This window comes from Eptatretus burgeri, chromosome 9 (assembly GCF_056783735.1).
Source record: "Eptatretus burgeri isolate ZD-2024b chromosome 9, Ebu_testis_v1, whole genome shotgun sequence".
Lineage (NCBI taxonomy): Eukaryota > Metazoa > Chordata > Myxini > Myxiniformes > Myxinidae > Eptatretus > Eptatretus burgeri.
This window is the reverse complement of record NC_140969.1, coordinates 87,052,709-87,077,309: the sequence shown is the minus strand read 5'-3', so window position 1 is coordinate 87,077,309 and position 24,601 is coordinate 87,052,709. Positions and strand designations below refer to the sequence as shown.

The 24,601-nt window shown below is 42.9% G+C and overlaps 1 protein-coding gene across 5 annotated transcripts in view; it reads right to left on the bottom strand.

Annotated features, from left to right (window-relative positions):
- The window catches only part of LOC147020545 (leucine-rich repeat and fibronectin type-III domain-containing protein 4-like), a 365,929-nt gene that overhangs the window by 167,051 nt on the left and 174,277 nt on the right, over window positions 1–24,601 (bottom strand). The gene's annotated exons all lie outside the window — the stretch shown is intronic.

Here is a 24,601-nt window from a genome sequence, read left to right as displayed (position 1 = left end):
TAATTTCCTGATATATATTACACGACAAATGACACGATATACATCTCTCAATTTGGTAGGTTAAGTGTGTGTGTGTGTGTGTGTGTGTGTGTGTGTGTGTGTGTGTGTGTGTGTGTGTGTGTGTGTGTGTGTGTGTGTGTGTGTGTGTGTGTGTGTGTGTGTGCGTGCGTGTGCGATAAAATTGTGAGGAAGGGAAATAAAAAAACAAGATGTGTGTTTGTAATATTTCACTTGTCAAAGACCATCCCTTCCTTATTACCCCATGGATGCGAAGCAAAAAGAGGGGTGAAGCAAATAGTTCACGTCTGTCCGTCTTATTGGTTTTTATCATCAGTTTATGATCAAGGAATAACTTATTTAAATCGAATGTTCCATTTCAAACACGAATTGGAAAATGAATAGAAAGACGAGTCTTTCATTTTACCAAACATTGGCTTTGAATCCGTCCCCATCGCACATATGTAGAGAGGAGTGAAATTTTTTTTTTTTTACTCTGTCCACCTGTCTGGCAGTCAAACAAAATTGAAAATTAGTCCAAACAAGACACTTACTGTTTTTAAGGACATCATAAAGGACACAAACAACAGGCACGAATAACTAATGTCACGTGTTCGATAGGGTGGTGTAATGGATGCTGGAGAAAATGACTGTAGAACCTGTAATTTTCCTTTTTTAATCTATAAGCCTTTAAACCTTTATTTAAATTGATTTATACACTTGAACACTGCATAACACAAATCGCTATCATAATCCTTCCAATAATATACATCGATATATAGCATTGGAGGGTGTGGCATGCGAGAAAGAACAGCATTGGGGATGAAGAAGTAGCTGCGGTTTGATTATGTCCATCTATGGTGATCAATAATGCGTCCATCTCCGAAACTGCGACTCGCCGTCATCTTATACAATGTGATGTATAAGACTACTTCTGGATATTTTTTCAATGATCTCTTAACACATTGACTGCCAACTCTTATAGTACGCATCACTCCCACTTGTAAGCCAAGTATACATGTGGACATACTGTATTTTCAAATTTTACCCTTCCATGAGCAAATCTCAATTCATTTCTTATCCATTGCTGGTGAAACTCCACGTTATGAGAAAACTCATAGCAGGCAGTGGGACAAGATTTTCAATTCTGAATGCCAGGTTCGAGCTATCTGGTATGACCATTTTTAGCATTGGATCAACGTTGCTATTACGTCGTTGCTTATGGTAGATCATGTGATGAGTACCACGTGGTTTTTCTATATATATATATATATATATTTTTTTTTTTTTGGGACTAGTCATTACCCTTGAAAATGGCAAATATGAATGCAGATGAAGTGGCAAAGCTTCTCATAGAGATTGATAATTATGATGATCATGATTATTACATCGATTTATGTTCACCGATCTGCTGGCAGATCGTTTGCTGCGTTATCTGGCACGGCAGCATCTTCTGTTTACAATACAATCGTGTAATCTTTTCGACGAGAATACTCGGAGTGGCAGACTCTGGTACACCAAGCACTACGAGTAGTCACCAACAGGGCCTCCATTAGGCCCCTGCAGAGCCCGCAGCCGCAGGGGGCCACCCACATTCGCTTGTAATTTTTTCAAAGCATGTTGAAAGGCCGGTTGTGCAACATGGATGTTTCCAATAATACAAGCCATGCATGCCTACCAGCTGCCAATCACTTCACTGATGGGTTTAATAAAAATATTTCATGTTCACCTTCACAAACATTATATTGCATCTCTGTCTGTAAATCTCAATGAGGATGAAAAATACAGCTAAACAGGGGAAAACGGACCTTTCATTGTATTTTATTTTTTTGTCGTGAAGGTTGTTGTTGGTGGTGGTGGTGGTGCTTGTGTGCTCATTCCGTGTACTATTATATATTTTTGTCTTTCTTTGAGAAGTATTACAATACATAATTTTGTGTGCTTCTTCCATCTCTGTCACTCTTTATTCTAAAATCGAAATGGTTCCTGCTGCCATACTTTAAACATCTTCATCCAATTCAGAAAGATAGACAGATTTTCAAAATAGGACCCTGTACCTTTATGTTTAAATGGACATTGATATAATATATATATTTTTTTGAAGTTTCATCGATTAATATTAAGTTTTCCAACGACTTCAAAGTAAATCAAATCAAATTTACTGTAAATCATTTACTCAATTTTACGGCATTTCCTCCATCTTGCGGAAGTACTTTTAGCACGAGCCCACATAAACTATTCTTGCAACAATGAGCAGCGGCGGAGGGACAGAAACTGACGTCCGAGGCATTACGAGTCTGGAGCGGAAAAATGGGAAAAGCAATAGGCGTCGATGTTTGAAGGAACAAAATTGAGAGGTTGTCTTGAGAGATTCCTGATGAAACCATCGAGAGCACGCAACACAGCACAGTTGATTCAACGTCAAAGCCCCAACGTCAAAGCCAGGCACAAGAAAGGAACAGTTGCCGCTTTATGGATACAATTTCAGAGTCTGGGGACATGGATGAAGATGCAGCACTTTCAATCGAAGAGTAGATGTCTGGATAGGCAGATAAATAATCAGCTGGAGGTGAGCGGTCTGCAGATTTCGTCCAACAATTTGTTAACCCTTCAGAGTGGCTTCAAGTGTTGAACCAGGCGACAATTTCCACCATTGTCAAGTTGTCCAAAGATGATTTTCCAAAAAGCGATGCGAATAGGAGATTCTCGGCTGAAAATTATTACAGAACGCTCAAAAACGGTGAATGAATTGAGCGCACATGGCTAATATATTCTATAGCAGCTGACACTGTGAACTGCTTCTGTTGTAAGCTTTTTGGAAATGTCACCATGCATCTCACCCCATGATGGTCTTTCAGTACGGCAAGATTTGTCAAAAACATTGTCCTGACATGAAACCTTCCCACACCACACAGCTTGCATGCAGAAGTTGCAGAAATTGGATGCAAGGTTGAAAGCGGGAAAAAAACTCTCGATGATAAACTTGAGAGTTTGATGGAGTTGGAGGAAAAAAAAAAAAAAACATTGGAGAAACGTCCTTGAGCGTTTGATTGCGATTGTTCATTTTTTTAGCTGAGAGAAATCTGGCATTCCTGGGGTCATCAAAAGGCCTCTCCAAGCACAACAGTTGTAATATTCTTGAGCAGTTAAGAGTTGATGGCACGATTTCACCCAGTCATGCAGAAGCATATTCGAAGATCATCAGCCGGGTAAGTACGAGATAACTATTGGAGTACCGATATTCAGAACGAGTTCCTCGGGCTATTAGCCAACAAAATCAGGAGTGAAATACTTGCACGTGTTTCAACACACAAGTACTACTCAGTGTTGCTCGATTGCAACCCGGACATTGGCCATCAAGAGCAACTTTCCATCATCATCCGTTCCATTTGTGTGCAAGATGGAGAGGCGTCTGAAATATGTGAACATTTCCTTTCACTTTTTTGTTGTGAAAGACTACCAGCATGAAACTAACAGAGAAATTATTGGAAATATTTGAAGGCTTTAATCTGCCTTTCCAGTGGGACCTCACAGTCAATTCCTCAATAAAATTTGATTAGTTAGTCATGAAGGAAAATGTGTTTTTTTTGTTTTTGTTTACACTCATTTCATTTTATGTGAAAACATCACTTTTGACATCATTTTCTGGTTAAAAGTGACATCATAGAGAATAATGTCCATGACACTTTTGATGTGCTTTTCTTCATAGAATATATTGCAAACAAAACACTTCTTTCCTTTGTATATGTGGAAAAATTGCACACCCAGACTAGGAATCAGACCAAGGTCCTCTGGTGAATTGTACCAATGCTCTGCCATCTGAGCTGTCTGGGTGACCCACTGGCTGAGCACCTTCCCACATAGATTCCGCTCTAATTTTTCCACATGTACATGTTTGTTTCCTGTTTATTTGTAACTTCTTTCTTTGGTGATGCATTCCAGAGTTATTGTTGGAAATGTGATTTTTCACCCTTTGATTGCCGTGATGTTGACATTTGACTTAGGTCATTGTTGGCCACATATCACACTTTGGTTGACACGTACTGCTATCCTACCAAGTTTGGTTACAATTGGTCCAGGCATAGCTGAGATATCCCAAGATGGTGCAGAAAGAAAGAAACACGTAGAGACAGACAAACAGAGCTGGTCATTCTAATACTTCGCTAACCCCCTCCGGGGGCGAAGTATGAATCCATTCTTCGCCTGAAGATCTGTCACCATATTATTAGCCCTCCGATAGAAAGGGCCGCGCACTTGAGGTTGTTCAGGGGCCCACCCACAAATGTAGCAGAGGCTATGGACACCAGTCAACATGTTAAAATCATTATTTTATTCAAATTGAAGTATATACCTGAACACTGTGTGGGTATTGTGTTCTATGAACTCTCTAGTATACATACTATTTGGCATCCCATCCCTACATCCTATTACCTTAAAAAAAACAATTGTTTTTATGCTGAAGAAGGCGTTATGCTTTCGGGTTGTCCGTCTGTCCGTCCGTCCATCCGTCCATCCGTCCATCCGTCCATCCGTCCGTGATAGGTTTCTGCTTCCACAATAACTTAAGCATGGCTGAAGGGATCTAAATCAAACTTGGTTCAGTATGTATACGGTAATCCCCCGTTTCTCGCGGGGGTTACGTTCCAAACCTCCCCACGCTAAGTGAAAATCCGCGATGAATGGACGCCTCCCCAAAAAAATCAACTCGTCTGGTCTGGTCGGTTTGGGAGTGATTGGGTTTGAGGTGCCTGAGATCGACTAGTCTGGTCTGGTCGGTTTGGCAGTGATTGGGTTTGAGGTGCCTGATATCGACCAGTCTGGTCTGGTCGGTTTTGAGGTGCTGGGTATGAGCAGTGCTTGTCCAACGGCGGCAAACCTTTATCCTTCCCGAAGCATATATCGAGCACCTTTACCTTAACCTTCTCCTGGAGCGTCGCAAAACCTTCCTCTGGCGCTTCGGTTCCTTGCCAGAAGCCTTAGAAGGTGCAGGGCGTTTGGGCGGCATCGTGGGGCTTGGAGAAAAAAAACGTAGAAAATATTCGAAGTTCACAAGCGAAGCTTTGTCTCGTGCATTGTGTGACTGGTCCAGCACCACACGTTATAATTTATTGCTTAAATAATTTATATTATATATATTATTACCGCGATGTACTGGGGGAATCCGCAGAAAAAATTAGTTACGTTCCAAGGGAAAACCCGCGATGAACCGGGGGCACGATAGGTGAACCGCGATGAAGCGGGGGTTGACTGTATTGTATAATGATGCAAAGATGAACCAACTAGATTATGGGGTCAAGAGATAAACGGTCAGAGATCCCATTAGGTAAAAATTCTGTTACCACAGTAACTTGTGAACCAGTGATGAGATTTTGACCAACCTTGGTATAAGTATATATTATGATGCAAAGATGAACTGATGAGATTTTGGGGTCAAGAAGTAAAAGGTCAGAGATCATGTCAGGTAAAAATGTGATACTTTAGAACAGTTGAAGGGATTTAAATTAAACTTGGTACAAGTATGTAGCCATCCATCCATTGGGATCATACTCTGTGCAGAGCGTTCGTGCTGCCTAAGCAGTCTCCTTGGCGATTGGGTACAATCCTGGATGGGTCACCACTCCGACACAGGATACCAGTAAGCCGGCACTCATTTTGCTGACCTCGGAAGGATGACAGGTAGAGTCAACCCCACCTGGTAGTAATTCAGTGGCTGATGCGGCTTGAACTCAGGATCCTAAGATCCCAAGCCCACCACCCTAACCATTAAGCCAACACCAGGCTTAAGTATGTATCATGATGTAATAATGTGGGCGAAGGCATATCGGTCGATGACACAATGTTTTAGAGTGCCATTCTAGTTTATTACTTGTTTCTGTACTTTTTAATAAAAATGTATTTGCATGCTGGAGAGTTTTATTTTGATTGCACAATTAATTATGTTGTCAATTATGTGTGAAAACACTTCACATTAAATCGTGTTAATATTACATAATGGAGAGCAATGATAACATGTATAGCAGAATGTATGTCTGGTGTTGGCTTAATGGTTAACGTGGTGGGCTTAGGATCCTATGATCCTGAGTTCAAACCCCCCTCGGCTGTTGAATTAATACCAGGTAGGATTGACTCTGCCTGTCATCCTTCTAAGGTCGGCAAAATGAGTGCCAGCTTGATGGTATCCTGTGTCGGAGTGGCGACCCATCCAGGATTGTGTCCAATAGCCAAGGAGACTGCTTAGGCAGCTCCAACGCTCTGCACAGAGTATGGTCCGGATGGATGGATAGCAGAATGTAGTTAGTGTCCGCACCATGCTTCCACAGGAAGTCCACCACCATCCTCACACCGTCCTGACACTTAGTACCACATAGAATTATAACACTTGTTACCTAGTTGTATTGCAACACTTGTAGAGCGAGTTATATTATAACACTTATTTTTTGCTCCGCATAGCTCTGACGGTTCATAAGCATCTGGTGTACATTTGAAGACTAAACAACGTGTCTTCGATCATTAAATGAAGATATCGTTTTGAGGAAACAAAGGTACATTTTGATTACAACTCAAATGAGGTAATGCAGGTTTTTTTTGTAGCGATCGCAGCAGCGGTCTAATATACACCGTCCAATGAAGGTGCGTTCTCACAATGCAGAGGAAAGAAAATAGTGGTCTTTCGTTAAAAAAAAAAAAAAAATTGACTTTTCAAATTGACTTATCAAGGCTTATAAACAAAGTTATAGACACTTAGTTTACATATTATATTGTTACGGTTGTGGAAATTCACAGATCACCATTCAGTTTCCCCAAAGATCAGTGATGCCGATAAGTGTGTGCCCAGATTAGATTTCCCCACCAATGTCTAAAGGGGATTATTCGTGTGCCAGGCTGTGAATCTTGAGGAAGTATTATTCTCTTCTATCTTTATTTTAAGCAACATCTCCTCACCACCTTCTCCACAACCACCAACATCTCTTTCAAACAAACAGCATCTCTTCAACGACACCACTACACCCATGCCACCTCCACCACCACAACATCTCAACAACCACGCCATCCCCACCACAGCGCCAACCACACTGCAACAACGACATCTCAACAACCTCGTCAATCTCTGCAACACACCAGCCCTCCTCTACAAACAAAAGCAACAGCTGTGTGGCTCGCGATAAAGACGGGTGAGGACACAATCATTCAGGAGACATGTTGGGGAGACTCGTAAAAGAAAACAGATATGACGGTTGGGGCAGGGCCCTCAAAAAGGCGTAAGCACGTCCCCATCGGAGATCCCAAAGATTTTGCCCCGCGTGCCGGGAAGAAAGGGGGAGGGGCGATAAAACTGCGTTTGGAGGCGGCAAGAGAGCGATTGGAGAGACGCCGAGACTGAGTTGGTGTGGAGAAAGAGTGGGCAGTTGGCGAGCTGATGAGAGAGTCTCCCTCCTTGGTCTCCTTGGCGAGTCGGTGTGGAGAGCGCCAGAGTTGAGTGTTGGAGTCCGGAGTAAGTGGAATTGGACAGAGGAGTTGGTCGAGTAGAAGCTGGAGAGGAGTTGCCAGCCGGATCGCCGTTGGAGGCACTGGTGGAGTCCAGTGGAGTGCGGGCGGAGACACCGAGGGTTGCCGAACCAGGGCCCAGCGAGTCACCACTAAGGTGGCAGGTAACCTGCACGGCCTCGTGGAGCTCCTTCGGTCTCCCAAGCTCCGAAGGACATTAAAGGCTTACGGGCCCAGTTCTCCCTTTTCTTTTCTGGGGTTTTTGCATGGAAGTCTGTGGCGCATTGTCCTTTAAGTAGGATTGTTATAAGTGCATGTACATACTGAGTAAACAACGGCTGTAGGTCTTTTTGCTCGTGTCCCCCCCCCCCCATTGCTTCATTGACTGTATGCGTATAAAATAAATACCCCCATTGTTTGAATATTCACCTGCTCGTTGCGTCCCTTCCTCCATTGAACTGCCATAATTGCGTTCGGAATAAATAGCTGGTTTTTAACACCGATAAGATAATCGGGTCCAACGGGGCTTGGCGATAATAAACTGCTCGGCAATCGCGGACGGAAAGAGCTGCTTAAAGCGGCTCGTTTCCGAGCAGGTCGCGTTGAGGTACAACCTCTCGGTAGTCTGTCCGCGCGAATAATTAGGTAAATCGACAATTCGGCGATCGACCCTGTAGCGTGCGGGCAGAGCATTGACAAGGTTGTGGTGTGGTTAAAAACACACCCGTAGCTGGATTTCGGCGTTGATCCGAAAGCTGCGACTGGATTGCCCGTCCGGTGGGCATGCAGTCGCGATTTGGCTAAAGGCGGTCGCCCGCACGCCGGAGTGGTGGAAATCCACAACAATATCAATCTATAATTCCAGCAATCTGTGTGTGTGTGTGTGTGTGTGTGTGTGTGTGTGTGTGTGTGTGTGTGTGTGTGTGTGTGTGTGTGTGTGTGTGTGTGTGTGTGTGTGTGTCTGACTGACCGTCTGTTTGTTTGTCTGCGACCGCCGTTTCTCAACAACCGCCGGTCCTATCTGATTGAAACTTGCCCGGAATATTGCTGGGGACCCGCGGATGTGCCTTTTCGAGGATGATATTAATCGGATAAGCGGTTCCCAAGTTACGGCCATTTATCTGTCAACCAATGACAACACACGGTGCTATGACGTCACGAATGACATCGCAATTAATGTTTATTTATTTATTTATTTGTTTTTTGTGAATACATTTACAGAGAGAGGGGTGAGAGAGGGGGGCGAGAGAGGGGAGGGAGAGAGGGGAGGGAGAGATGGGAGGGAGAGAGGGGAGGGAGAGAGGGGAGGGAGAGAGGGGAGGGAGAGAGGGGAGGGAGAGAGGGGAGGGAGAGAGGGGAGGAGAGAGGGGGGTGAGAGGTGGGGTGAGAGGTGGGGTGAGAGGTGGGGTGAGAGGTGGGGTGAGAGGTGGGGTGAGAGGTGGGGTGAGAGGTGGGGTGAGAGGTGGGGTGAGAGGTGGGGTGAGAGGTGGGGTGAGAGGGCGGGTGAGAGAGAGGGGCGTCACAATTCAAGAGAGGGGGAGAGAGGAGGGGCGAGAGAGGGGTGAGAGTGGGGGCGAGAGAGAGGGGCGAGAGAGGAGGGGGGAGAGAGGAGGGGGGAGAGAGGAGGGGGAGAGAGGAGGGGCGAGAGAGGAGGGGGGGAGAGAGGGGGGGCGAGAGAGAGGGGGTATCACGATTCTTCTTCGTTTGATATGATGTCACAATTGACGCTGGGGACCTGAGTATGTTTCCCAGGTGTTTCCCAAGTTATGGCCATTTATGATACGGTTGGTCCGATCTAATTGAAACAATGCCCCAATCCAGTCGTCGTTTACGAGAGCGAAGGAACGAAGCTGCACATACTGGCACGCCTCACCCACGAGAGAGGGTACTGGAACGAGAGAAGGGGAGAGAGGAGGGGCGAGAGATGGGTGGGGGGTGGGTGAGGGGGGGTGAAAAAATTCCCCAATCCAGTCGTCGTTTACGCACCTACGGGCCCGTACAGGCCCATACTAGTGTAGTAAATAAACACAAGAGGTGACAAAATTGGCTTGGTCATGAAATGCCTGCTTACGTAATTATGAGTTGTGAAGCCTCCGGAGATATTCCCGAGATAAATTTCTTACGTACATGTACACTTTTATGAAGTTTTGTACACGTACACTTTAAAGTTATAGGAAATGTACACGTACACTTTCGTACATTCAATATCACCTTTGAGGTTATGCACATTATAAAAACGAAAACAACATGTTGAAAACTGAACAAGGTACATTTTCATTACAACGAAAATCGTCATGATTAATATTTGAAAACTTTAATTTGAAAGAAAAACTGTCCTTTTTTTGTTGGTGTTTTATATGTACTGCGTGTGCTATTGAGATGTTCAGGGATGTGTTCAATTACCAAGGAGCGAGCTAGTGCTTGCCAAGCCAGCCGCTCCTCATCAGCGATTCTGAAAGGAGTGCTTGCTTGAGTGTTTAAGCTACTTGGCGAGCTCTCTTCAAGAAACTTGGTCACTGTACACACCCCAGGTCCATTACATGGTGACGAGGATAAACATCTAGATGCTAGGCCATGACTTATTTCGGCTATATCGATGAATTCATCCCTCAGGGGACGGATTTTGACATGACACGTGGAAAGTTAGAGGTTGGAAGGATCGAAAGCGGGTTTTATTTGAATGAGCACAGATTTTGATGTGGGCAATACACCTTCGTTAGGCATCAGATATAAAGCTTGTGGCCAAGATTCATCAAAATAATTTGTTTGGTTCAAGCGATAATGACTGAAGTGTTTACAGACTGACTCACTCACTCACTCGCTCACGGACACTGCTCGATCGCATAGGCTCACCTGAGTAAAGTTTAGGTGAGCTAAAAAAAAAATTGGGGAGATATTGTAATCCGTTCCATCTGTCTCTGTATGTTTGTCTGTCCATTCATCTATTCATCCGTCCGTCACGCTATCTCCTTAACAGTTGTGCAGAAATTCACCAAACTTGGTAGTTATGATCACCACGTGGCAAGATAGCATCATTTTGGCACTGCCCCCAGGGCCCTCAGGTTGGTCAAAAGGTCAAATACAAAAAAATGCAATTACGAGGATATTGTAAAACACTTTTGATGAAATTTTGTATCTGCAATCAATGAGGGATGCATGAAATATATAACGATTTTTTGGAATTGACCCCTGGTTCATGCCCCAGGAGGTGGAAACATGTGGTCACAGAGGTCAAAACAGAAAAAAAATTTAACTCAAAATTTGATATTGGGTCATTCCTTGTGGAACTTTTTGCCATCTTTCAACTTTGCTTTAAGTGGGAAGCATGGAGGTTCGCGACATAGCTACACAGTATTTAAGCAGCTATGCCTACTTTTCATGGAATCCTTTCAAGTTATGAAAATTTTAAGTAGTCATGGACCTTCCCACTATAAAAAGCAGAAGATATGCATTTAAACCAAGTCCTTAGCTAAACCCAATTTTCAGTTAGGCTGTCTATGCCAATATCGGAAATGCACTGACTTCCTGATTCTAGTTATATATATATATATATATATATATATATATATATATATATATATATATATATATATATATATATATATATATATATATATATATATATCTCTCTCTCATCATTTTACACAGCCAATTTTTCTCTGGTGTAAGGTATAAATATGATATTAATTATGTTCGAGTGTTTAGATATTTATGTTATCGACATTGTTGTGCATTTATGTACTTCCCAGCAGACACACGACGTCAGTATGAAAGATTCACGACGTCGGGAATAGGCCGCTTGGTTGTACAACCATATCACGACGCGGTACAGCTGCAGCTCGCAGCGCGATTATCTAAAACTGCTAGTTTTTCTGCCTCATGTGTTTCCATGGTGAGCGCTTTGCCACCTTGTGACGTGGGTGGTTGTGTCTGCCTTTCACTGGAGGAGAGATCTGATTGGCCAATTCCTATTTCCGCATCACGAGCCACCATTTGCAAAGTTTGGTTAAACTTGTAAACTTTCAGCTGTTTCTGAGTGTGGCAGACAATCCGCTTTAATCTGCAGAAGACTTTAGCTTTTTTAGTTAAAATTATCTTCCGCCGTGATCATTTTTGGTAAGTATAATATTATAAATCGATTTTATGTGTCTTTGCTTTTGTTTCTGGACGTTTTTAAGATCACAGAATCCATGATGTGTTACTGTTACTGGTGTGCTGGAATCTACATCGTTACATTCAATGGAAACTCTCCCGGGCCCTTCAGGGCACTCGAGTTGTTTGAGCGTTGGACTCGAACGTGCATCTGATGATCGTATCCTCTGGCACCCGATTTCATCATTCGTTTGTCACGTTTAGCTGTTGCTGATATGGCCCTGATATGGCCCTCCCCTGATATGGCCCTGATCGTGTGGAGAAATCGACGGTAAATAATTAATTCATTTTTCCGCGGGCCTGGTCAAAAAAAAACACCGGTCTGTGGCAAATAAAGGGGAACTCTGCAAAAATTACTTTGGACAAGTTTAATTGGTTCAGAACCTTTCTTAATATTTTGCTGGTGTGGATAATGCTTCGGCCATTCGGGTCCGACGAATTACCGCATTGTTCCGCAATGTAACAAATTTAAAGTTCCACTGCCCTTAAAAAACCTCAATTAATATTATTTTTTATAATATATTATTTTTTATGTCCTCTTTTAACGAGATAGGCCTAACCAAAGGCAAAAGGAAAACAATTGTCAGTTATTGTTCGCCGAAAAGTGTGAAGTTTTGTCATAAAAAATATTAACCCTTTGGCCGCCGACAAACTGCCGCTTGTAACAATGAAGCCTTCATTGCGGTAGTTTGTCACTTGGGGAGTTGTTCAAGTTTGTCGGAGCACAATTGTTTTCCTTTGGTAAAATGGTTATCAAAAGACATGAAAATAACTTTATATTATAAAGAATAATATTGAGGCTTTTTAAGGGCAGTGGAACTTAAAACTTGTTACAAGCTGCTTCAAACACTGGTGTACTAAATTGTTTTTATTTTTTAAAATAAGGGTGATGTCCAATGCTGTGATGTCCACATACAATTTGTGTGGAAAGAATGGGAAGAGACCTTTCCGGAACCTGAATTTTTATAAAGTTGTCAGAGGTAATGAATTCTGCTCAATGACAGTTTATAATGTGCATGACTTGAGCATAATTCACATTGCAAGTCTTGTTTGATGATCATAAAGCCCAATATATACAAAGTGGAAATTCTTATTATTTTTCAGACAGTACCATGGCCAGTCAGCCAACAGCAACGGAGGCGGCTGTGGACACTGCCATATCACAACATTTGAAATATGCCCCTGATCGGCGTGGAGGTGCGGGCAGGAACAAGCCCTCATCTATCTATAATTCCAGAAATCTCTGTGTCTGTGTGTCTGTGACCACTAGTCCGATCTAATTGAAACTTGCCAGCTATATTGCTGGGGACCTGAGTGTGTGCCTTTTCAACGTTTGATATTAATCGGACAAGTGCTTCCCAAGTTATGGCCATTTATTTACCAAACCAACTGCATAGGCGTGGCCGATGGGGAAGAGATCCTCAGCCGCGTTCCCCATTACGGGTTACAACGTACGGACTTCCGGATAGTGATGACTTACTGTATTCTCATAATTTCTCGATTTCTTATGCGCATTTATAGATAAACACAATGCTCCAATCCAGTCGTCCTTTACGAGAGCGAAGGAACGGTCTGTGTGGTTGTTTGAAAGTTGTTATTTTATTTTTTTTTTTTTGCACGCACGTACGGGCACGTACTAGTGTAATAATAACGAGTAACAGCAACACACTGTGCCAGTCATCCACATCCTTGATTATTAAGAATTTGCAGCATAGTTAATTGTAATGTTGTATGTTGGAAACCCAGCCTAAGTTTACATTGTGAAAATATTTACATGTACTTTTATGCAGAATGAAGTTATTTTATTTTCTTGTGAAATTACGATTGAAAACACCAAACAAATTAATTTTTTGTGCTTTGGAATGATTTATGTGAGATGCATTCAAAATCGTGGTTTCATACTTAATGATGTTAGATTTATATTTTTTCTTTGTATGAATACACACACATTGATATATATTTGGTCTCATTGATTTGCCCGATTGTAATTCGTTTTATATAATTTTATGCACTGTTCATATCACGTCAAGTATCATCTGTTCAAGTCTTTTTGCACCTCATTCTATTGATGCCCGCTGTGGGACATAACAAGTAAAATATTTATAAAAAAAAAAAAAAAATATATATATATATATATATATATATATATATATATATATATATATATATATATATATATATATATATATATATATATATATATGTATATATATATATATATTGTTGCGGATTCGCGCCCGCCGGTTTCTGTTTTATTTGTACATTTATTAGTTTCTGTTGTCCCCTCGTGTCTATTAGTCTCTGCTTCTTTCTGGCGTCTTTCCCTTATCTCGTTTCATGGTTTTCTTCATTTGGTTCATCTCCATTTTGTGTTTCATTCGCTGTTCTTTGTCTATCTCCTCGCACTCCACCCTCACCTTTAATTTCAATTGGTCAACCTCGGCTTCATGTTCCTTTTGATTTCTTTCCCATTGCTCCTCTCGTTCTTCCCTCTCCAATCTCGTTGTGTCCTTCAATCTCCTGATTTCTCCTTCCTGCTTCATTCCTTGCTCCTTCAACTTCTCCTCGTATTCCAACCTATTTTTTCCCTTTTGTCGTTCAGTTTCAAATTCATACTCTTTCAGTTTTTTATTCCACTGTCTCTCTTGTTCCTCGTTCTGCAATCTCATTGTTTCCTTTAATTGACGGATTTCTTTCTCCTGTCTCATTCCTTGTTCTTTGTATTTCCTATTCCACTGTCTTCCTTGTTCCTCATTCTGTAATCTCGTTATTTCTTTCAGTTGGCTGACTTCCTTCTCCTGTCTTATTTGTTCTTCCTTCATTACTCTTTTTTGCATCTCATTCTGCAATCTCGTGGTTTCCTTCAGTTGGCTGATTTCCTTCTCCTGTCTCATTCGTTGTTCTTTCAGTACTCTTTCTCGTTCCTCATTCTGCAATCTCGTTATTTCTTTCAGTTGGCTGACTTCCTTCTCCTGTCTGATTCGTTCTTCCATCATTACTCTTTCTTGCATCTCATTCTTTAATCTGGCCTTCGCTTCCAGCTGTTCGATCTGCTCAGTGTGGTTCCTTAACGTTTCATTCTCTGTTGTCGTTCTTTCTTCTCTCACCATCCTCAACTCGTTTTGTAATTCCCTCTCTTTGTTTTGGTGTTTCTGTAACTCAGAAACTTTCTTTTCCAATTCCTTTCTCATCTCCGCACACTCCGACTTTGCTTTGGCTTCTAATTGTTCAATCTGCTCAGTGTGGTTCCTTAACGTTTCATTCTCTGCTGTCGTTCTTTCTTCTCTCACCATCCTCAACTCGTTTTGTAGTTCCCTCTCTTTGTTTTGGTGTTTCTGTAACTCAGAAACTTTCTTTTCCAATTCCTTTCTCATCTCCGCACACTCCGACTTTGCTTTGGCTTCTAATTGTTCAATCTGCTCAGTGTGGTTCCTTAACGTTTCATTCTCTGCTGTCGTTCTTTCTTCTCTCACCATCCTCAACTCGTTTTGTAATTCCCTCTCTTTGTTTTGGTGTTTCTGTAACTCTGAAGCTTTCTTTTCCAACTCCTTTCTCAATTTGCGTGCTTCTTCACTCATTTCATCTCTTCTTTCCACCACTTCCCTCCTCAATTCGTCCCTTTTTTTACTGTATTCATTTAGTTTTTTCTGCCATTCCTTTCCCATTCTTATCTCCCCTTCCAGGATTTCTCTTTTAAACTGGCTTGCCCTTACCTCTCGCTTCAGTAGTTCCAATTCCCCATCTTGTTTGCGTTTTTCCTTTTCGAGCTTTGTTTTCCTTTCTCCTTCCTCCCTCAATTCTCCCTGCAGTTCTTTGAACTGTTCTGACTTTTCCAGCAATTCCTCTGTCCTTTCCTCCAGCTGTCTCTCTCCTCTTTTTATCTTCCATTCTAGGCTTTCTCTTTCCTGATTGCCTGTTCTTACCTCTTCCTTCAATTGTTCCAACTCCCCATCGTGTTCACATTTTTTCTCTTCCAACTGTATTTCCCTCACTCTCCCCTCCAGTTCTTTGAACCGCCTTGCTTCCTCCAATAATTTTTCCATTAATTGTTTTACTTCCAAGTCGTGCTCCTTTTGTTTCTTTTCAAGCTCGGTTTTCCATTCTTCCTCCCATTGTTTCCTTTCCTGGGAGATACCAATCTGCTGTTCCTCTATTCTTTTGTTCAGTTTGCTCTTCGCATATTCCAACAGATGGGTATAAAACACTACCAAATTCTTTTTCCCACATAATTTGTCGACTCTATTGGCCAAGTCATGTTGTTGCCACCGAATTCGTTCCAGTAAATCGTCCAATCCCTGTGTCCCCCCGTACACGTAATTTTTCTGAAGCGCGTCTGCGTGCCGTTGTGACTCGTCCACTCCACTTTGCACCTCCTCGATATATTCTTCATAACGCTTCACCTTTTCCAAGACATCCCCCAATTGTGCCTGAAGCCTGCCAATGCTCGCATAGTCATCCTGCCACGCCTGCCATGGCACATGCCGTGACCACGTGGCTTGAACCGGTGACTGGGAGCTCACGCCTCGTGCTGTGCCATTAATATCAGCCCGCTCTGTGCTGCCATTGTGCGACTCCGTTTGCCGGCAAAGTTCGTGCTCAAGCCGCTCCCACTGACCACAGTTAGTGGTGGGGTTATAATTATAAAAAGAACCGACCTGGGCCATGGATCCTACATGACGACACATACCTAATACCCCCGGCTCCCGCTCGCCTTGAGATGCCATCTTATTTCTCGTAAAGGGTTAATTTGAATCGCTCGTAATTTGGGGGGAATCGGGGGTCGCTCCTCTCACCCCTGGACCGATTCCCGTGAATTTAGCTGGAGACAGGAGAGCCCGTTTTCCCGCTCTCCGATACCAGTGCCGCGAGGAGGGGGATGAGTTTGTGTCCCACGACCTGACACCAATGTTGCGGATTCGCGCCCGCCGGCGTGCGAACGGCCACGTAACTCGAATCGCGGCACGTCGCCCACCGGACGGACAATTCCGTCGTGACCCTCTCGGACTAACGCCGGGAACTAGTCACGGGTGGGCCTTTCGGCCTCACCACGATCGTGCCAATCGGCCCCCCGCGTGGGATAGGGTTGTTCGCCAAATTCGACCTACCTAAGTACCCACACGGAGAGTAGACCGGGCGATCGCACCTCGCCGCAGGTCGACTTCGGACACGGGCCACTTTAAGCGACCCGTTCCGTACTATCGAGATAACCGAGCGGTGTTATCGTCAACCTCGACGGTTCCGATTAATTCTCTGGCGTATTTAGCCCACTACCAACCCTTTACGTGAAGTAAGATGGAGATTCAATTAAAGAAAAGACGAAGTGAAACGGGAAAAACAGTTCAACATAAGGCACATTTATTCCGCGGCAAACGGAAAGCACACATATACAATTACAACAATTATGCACCAAAAGCAAATGTAAAAGTAACACAACAATTATGCACAAAAAGCAAATGCAACAAAAGAGACACAATGCAGATCTACTACCGACTACGCGAGCACACGGCAACACTTACACAGTTTTACTTTACAGACGGCGCCAACAACACATATACTCAAAGCAAAAGAAAAAGGGGCCACCCTCAACTACAAGGGGGCAGACGGGCCTGGGGCCGAGACCGCGTCGAGCCTACCCGTCTGGTGATGAGCCGCAAAATGGCGGCGGCGGCCCGACTCCGCGCTCCTCCGCGGGCCTCGCTGGCACTGCCTGGAATGGGGTGGGAACGGGGCCCCCTTCTCGCACTATCTCAGCGCGGGGGGAAACAGGGGGGGTTGTTGATGCTCTGGGGAAAGAGGATATCTGGCTTGCTTGGGTCCCGCGACGAGCGACTCCACTGCGACCTCGACCGTGTTCCCGGCCTCCCCTCTCCGCAGCTCCCCGACAGACTCTGAACCCCGTCTTGACTGCTGCTGCTGCCACAACGCGCCCGAGCCCGAAACAGAAACTCTTCTCTCTGCCGCTGCCGCTGCCGCTGCCACACCTCTCCAACTCGCCCGAGCCCGAAACAGAAACTCTCAACTCTCTCAATTCGCCCCGCGCTCGGCGCTTTATAGTGCGACAGGAGAAACCATATGCAGATTTTTGGATCAGGATTGGCTCGGGGGCGGAGCCACGCTCGCCCATTGGACGGAGGAAAAGTGGGCGTGAATCATTCCTGATCCTCGAATCTGCATATATCGATTCTACTCCGACGCGCCTGGAGGCGGGGCCAAATCGCCCCGCGCTCGCTGATAGGACGGAACAGAAGTGGGCGTGAATCATTCCTGATCCGACTTCCCCGGAAAGGCCGCTTTTTGCACCCGAGGCTCAGCATGCGCCCTGTACGAGTCCAGGATCGGTGCCCACAAGCGGTGCGGGAATGGCGGCAGAAGGAGAGGCGAAGGTGGTGGAGGGTCTAAAGTGGCGGTCCCTGGCCACGGTGACGCTTGGAATGGTGGTGATGCGATGATTGCGAGAGCGAGTTGTGACGGTAAAGGTCGTGGCTGTTGGCGTTGTTATTGTGAAGCGGCGTTGCGGTTGGTGGTTGTTGTGTGATGGCGGTTGAGACGTGGTTGGTTCAAAATAAAGATAGAACAGAAAAACGGCTATCTTAAAGGGTCGCAGCCCGAATGAATGACATTTATTCCCTCTAAACAACGGGTTTGGGCTAACTACACATATACTTACAGAGATATCTCTCCTATGGGACCTGAATGGTGGTTTGCGAATTTCCTCAACCACAACAATATATATATATATATATATATATATATATATATATATATATATATATATATATATATATATATATATATATCATGGAGAAATTCTATCAGAAAGGTGTTTGACTTCCCAAGTAGGACCCATATTGTCCTCTTTTACCAGTCATTGCTGAATTTATACCTATTGAATATCAACTATTATGTCATATTGCAAAATTTATATGTGCTTCTTCATCTTCTTATAATTCGTACCTGAGGTTGCTTAATTATGAATCTTGTAACAATGGGTAGTATGTCATCAGTAGCTAAAACTTTTAGTTACATTTTATATAAATGCAAGTTATCGGTCAATACCTTTTATGCTCCTAATGCCCATAATGTATGCAAGCATAGAATTATCAGCAGTTTTACTAACTCTGCATGATGATGTTGTTGTACTTAAAGGTGCCTTTGTGCAGTCAATTATATTTGAGAGAGAAGAAGCTCCACAGTTCCTCTCTGGAGCAGAACTTTCTGAATTTGAATTGTTAACTGTGCTTTGCACAAAGTGAATTTGTCAAAAAGGTATTTACGACTTTTACCCATGTGGTATTTCTTTGTATTCCCCATTTTTAGTATATGTTTCTCAATTGTAATGGTATCTACTTTTATTTGTTGTACGTTTGTATTTGAGTGTGCTTTTTTGGTACAAATAAAGATATTATTATTGTTAATACTGCTTGTATATTTTTGCCGCAATCATGCTCTGCGTGATACGTGATAATAAATGATTATAAATTACAGTTGTTTTCAAGTTGTGGTCATTATGTGTTACTGTGCAATGTATAATGATGTTGCAATACAACTTCAATGTTTTGATGATGGCACCGGTGGAACAGCGGTGCTCCGCTGGCCCCAGACCTACGGGTCGAGGGCTCTATCAAGCTAGAAGCTGAAGGGTGTCATGCACTGCAATGTTCGTTTCTTTGGCGTGCAAAGAAAAGGGTAAAAACAAAAACCCCATTTTATGAACGTTGTGATAAAGTTGAAAAACAACGTCATGCTACAATGTTGTGACAACGTTGAAATCTGACGTCAAGGGTGTTGCAAATACAACTTCCCACTGACCCAATTCTGACGTCAGGATAACAACCAGAACACGACGCTGCAACGACGTCAGATTTCAATGTTGTCACAACGTTGAAATCTGACGTCATGGTTGTTGCAAATACAACTTCCCACTGACACAATTCTGACGTCAGGATACAACCAGAACACGACACTGCAACAACGCCAGATTTCAACGTTGTCACAACGTTGAAATCTGACGTCATGGGTGTTGCAAAAACAACTTCCCACTGATCCAATTCTGGCGTCAGGATAGAACCGGCAAACGACGTTGCAACAACGTTGTGTGCCTGCTCGGTTATGTGGGTTGGGGAGCCATGCTGCCACAGTGGTTACAGCATTTGACTAATCAGCAGATGGTTATTGGTTCAAGTTTCAGTGACACTCTGTTCATGTCCCTTTGATAGAGCAACAGGAAAGTTACTTGTGATAAAAACTTAAAGTAATGCCACGAAGATCCTCCTGTATGTTTACTGTCACATAGTCACACCCCATTCAAGGAAAGACAAATTGCGACATTCAGTCCATCAAGCTTGTCTGGTGCCAGTTAAATGGACATAACTGATACTAATTGTGAGTCTATTTTGAGTCAAAATTTTCTTTGATCATTTCAAGTTGGAACAGGAATTCAACAAAGCAATGCACACGAACGAACAAACAAACAAACAAACAAATGTGCTGCATGTAAAGTAATAATTTCAGACAATAGAAAACAAAGGAAAGTGTACACAAATTACAGTTCGTCCTGACTAATCAATTATTCAGGGGAATTTTGGTAAGTGTAATCTATATATTACTAAAACTCTCATCTTGTATGTATGTATGTCTGTCTGTATGTATGTATGTATGTTCCCGAAATACAGCCAAAATGGTACACGATAGCGCAAACATTTTAGGGCCACCGTACTCACCATTCTCATGCGGTGTGCAGTATCAAGTTTCATTCAAATTGGGCAACGAAAACAATTATTAAAAAATCATTTCCCGATTCAGTCAAGTACTTTTCGGGAGAATTTGATCAACGCAAACAACCTCCGTGGTATAGTTCATTGGATCTATCTGTTTTTTTTTTTCTTGAAATGATTTTTTTTTTCATCAACCGCATTCACAACGGGAACCCAACGGGTTTACGGGTCATCTAGTATCAGTTAAAACTAAATCAGCACTCTGTGGAGTGCAGACCTCCGCCAGGCTGAACAGTTTACATTTTGTATCCGACTTATTGGTCAGATCTGAATCCGGACCGGACCAAAAATCTAATTGGCTTGTTCTTGTCACCTAACCAACTCATCCACCTAGTTCTGTCATAACATTTTTTTGGATTTGAAATATCATGTTATACAGATGTCGTTTTTGGCCCCATCCCCAAATTGTCAAGAATTACTTTAAAATCAATAGATTCTCGTTTCCAGATCTACACTAAAATTGAATGAATTCTTCCTTGTCACACACTCATGTCCACCAAATTTCATCCGAATCCGTCCACAACTTTTTGAGTTATCGTGCTATACATAGTTTTTTGGCCTCTCTCTCAATGGTGAAGAATCACGTAAAATATTCTAGTATCAGGATCCTGATTCGGATCTTCAGCAAAATCTAATCAGTTTGTCCTTCTCACACACTCAGCGTGTCCACAAAATTTCATCCAAACTCATCCACAACTTTTTGAGATATCATGCTCACATACATACAAACAAACAAACATACAGACAGGGGTGAAAACATAACCTCCGTCCACCTTCGGTGGTGGAGGTAACAAAGGTTCTTGAACATCAGCTAACTCCAAAACTTGGATTCAAAACCAGGCCATGGGCCTCCACCTCACAGCATGACAAAATGATTGCTTGGCTGGTGAATCATGTTGGCAGTGGCATCACGACGTTCATTAATCATGGAACAGCAAATTATATTTGAAGTCTTACTTCTCCCTTAATTAAAATAATTCTGTGTATTCATGCATTCAATTACCATAGTGAACAAAACAGTTTGTGTTCAACCAATAAATTATGATAGCAAGAACAATTATAATATTTTTACATTTGAAATAACAATATTTCACGCAGGACAGGAAAGGTACATGTTCTTTTGGCCAGGAGGGGAAGAAGTTGAAGGGGGTGTTGGTGTGCTCGTTGCAGGAAAGTTTATCGAGAAAGTTTTGGAAATGTCGAGACATGACAGAAGAATGATGAACTGAAGCTGATGGTATGACAAAAGTAAACGATGGAAGTGTCAGCTTTATGCACCACAGGTAAATTTAGGTGTGCAGGAAAGAAGAAAAGCTTGTGAAGAATTAAAAGGATGTTGTGCAAAAAGTAGATGTCTCTGAGAAGTTAATACGAGGTGGCGACGTAAAATGGACATAAATGAGAGAAGACAGGTGGATTTTAGGGAGGGCTTGTTTGGGGGTATGGAGAAAAGGATACAGCAGGTGAATGTCTATTACAAATAGCAGAAACAACAGATATGTGTGTACTTAATAGTGTACATGCTTTAAGAAAAGGGCAGAACAGCTGGTAGCATGCATGAACGGAGAATCGAAGGGTCAGATTGATGATTTGTTAGTACCTGGGAGTCTCAGGAGAAGTGTAGTTAATGTGAACGTGATACCTGGGGAGGAATGTTCGACACCGCACAGATTAGTTGTTGGTGATCTAAGTCTTAAGACTTAAGAGAAGGTTAAGTTTGTGAAACACAGAACCTGAGTGAAAGTTTGGATATTGAGAGATTAGGGAGAGATTTCAGGAGAAGTTGAGTAAGGAAGGATAACTGGAAAATGCAATTTAGGGAGATGAGAGCTCATGAGGCACATGGAATGACTGACTCCAAGAAATGTACAAAAGGTGAGAGAAAAATGGTGGTCCGGGATGTTAATGTTCAGGAAGCAATACCAAAGAAGAACAATGCATATAAGAAGAAGAGCAAGAATAAGGAACAGATGGGTAGAGAGGAATACAAGTGCTTAAAGAAGGAAGCTAAGAAAGAAGTAGCCCAAAACTCGAAAGGCACTCTTCGACGTTGCGACATCGACCGATATGCCGCTACCCACACCATTACATCATTATAATACTTGTACCAAGTTTGACTTAAGTTATCGCACGAATGAAAACCTATCATGGATGGACGGACAGCCGGATGGACAACCTGAAAGAAAACACAATTCCTCCGTCGACTTCTTCAGTGGAGGCAGAAATAGAAGTAGGGTGTTCGGGGTTGAGAGTGGAATCTAGAAAAGATGAAACTCATGGTTAGTGGTGAAGAAGGAGAAAGGAAAGGAGAGTGGTAATTAAATGGCCTCGTGTGACTTGTGATAAGGGATTAGGGTCAAATTATATTCAGCGTGTGCGTGTCTTGCAAAAGGTGTTATCATCGGGAATGCAGTGGAGCGAAGGGAAGTTTGGGTACAGCGGCTGGTAGTTTAAGATGTAAAAAGGTGTATTGGAGGAAATGAAGATGCAGTGGATATGGGATTTGAAGTTAAGCTGGAACAGGTTAAGAATTTTTTGTGATTTGGGAGATATGTTAGATATAGGTGGTGAAGCGGAGTTAGCTGTGAGAATTAGGATAACGGTAGTATGCAAAGATAATAGTACTGAGAAAGAGGATGAGAAAGAGAAGACTAAGCAGGTTTGGGCATGTGGTGAGAAAGAGAGAATACGAGTCTGTCAAGAAAGTCAAGAAAGTTCGTAGTTGAGGGGCAAAGACAAAGAGGTAGACCGAAAAGGACCTGGAAGGATGTGATCGGTAGAGACGTGCAGTTGTTGGGGTTAATGGAGGAGGATGCTTTCGACAGGAATAAGTGGAGAGGGGCCATCAGTCAACCAACCCCCTAATACAGGAAAATGGTTGTTAAACGGGTGGTAGTAGTAGTAGTAGTAGTAGTAGTAGTAGTAGTAGTAGTAGTAGTAGTAGTAGTAGTAGTAGTAGTAGTAATTGTAACAGTATTTGACACACTTGTTGAGTCTGGTTATGTCTTCCTGAGCTATAAGCTAGCTGGAGGCAGCAAGTGGAATGGAATCAAACTCCAAATACAGAATCTGTCCAAATGGGACTTCACCACATCAATTACACCAGATGATTTCCCACCCATCCACATGTTCAGCAAACCAGCCGGTAGCTGGACAGGCATGGCCGACCAGACGCCGACTCAGCTAGCCTGACTTACTTGTTACTTCTGTAGCCTCTCACAGAAAGGCTGCAGTCCATTAATTGACGAATTGACGTGAACACAGAATCTGTAGTATGTGTTACCTGTCAAGGTCATCAAATCAGTCGCCTGCAGCACGTTCCTCTGCCTGCTTACACAGCTCAGCAAATCCCATTAGCAGGTATAATGGCAGAAGATTGCATTGCTACCAAGGCACTCTTTTGGCAGTGCTGTCACATCCTGACAAACCTGCCCTCACAGTTTGTATTTCAACCCACGGTTTGACTTTACAAATCGCCGACAACGAAGTGGCAGAAAATGGATGACAATTTGCGAATAATTTTTTTTTCTCTTTTTAAGGATTCTCTAATGTGCAGCAAATGTATTTTATTTGGAAGAACATATTCTGGTTATTATGTGTTTTATGCTCTCTCATTAAGAGGTTTCATCTCTCCCTAATAGCGTATTTGTTCATATTTTATAGCAAAATTGTTATGGCGGTGATAATGGCCACATCAGAAGGATAAGAATTTTCAGACTATGGTCGAAAGCGATTGCATGGTACATGCGTCGCTTCTCAAAAAGCCAACTTCTACCAATCAGATTAATTGTGTCTGCCTGCTGTTACAGTTTGTTGAAAATTGTAAACGTTGTTGTCCTGCAAGATCTGTGTGCCTTCGTAGATATTGTGCGTTACTTGTTTGGATATATTAACACGGTATAGGTCGCAGGTGGTCCGCCTGCGCTGCGCATCCGCTTTCTTCATACCTCCTCTCCTCCATCTCTCTTTTAGCTATTCCACCTTCAGTACATCCACATCCCTCCAAAATGACATCTCTTATTCCACCTCCGCCTCGTCCCCTCCTCCATTAATAAATAACGAAAAAGAACCAAAGTGCCCTTGGCTCAAATCACACTGTACCCACTCCACTTTCCTGACCATATCCTGCTTTCTCTTTCCATGTTCTTGTCTTCTTCACTCATTCATTTCTCTCATTCACCCTCCCTTATCAT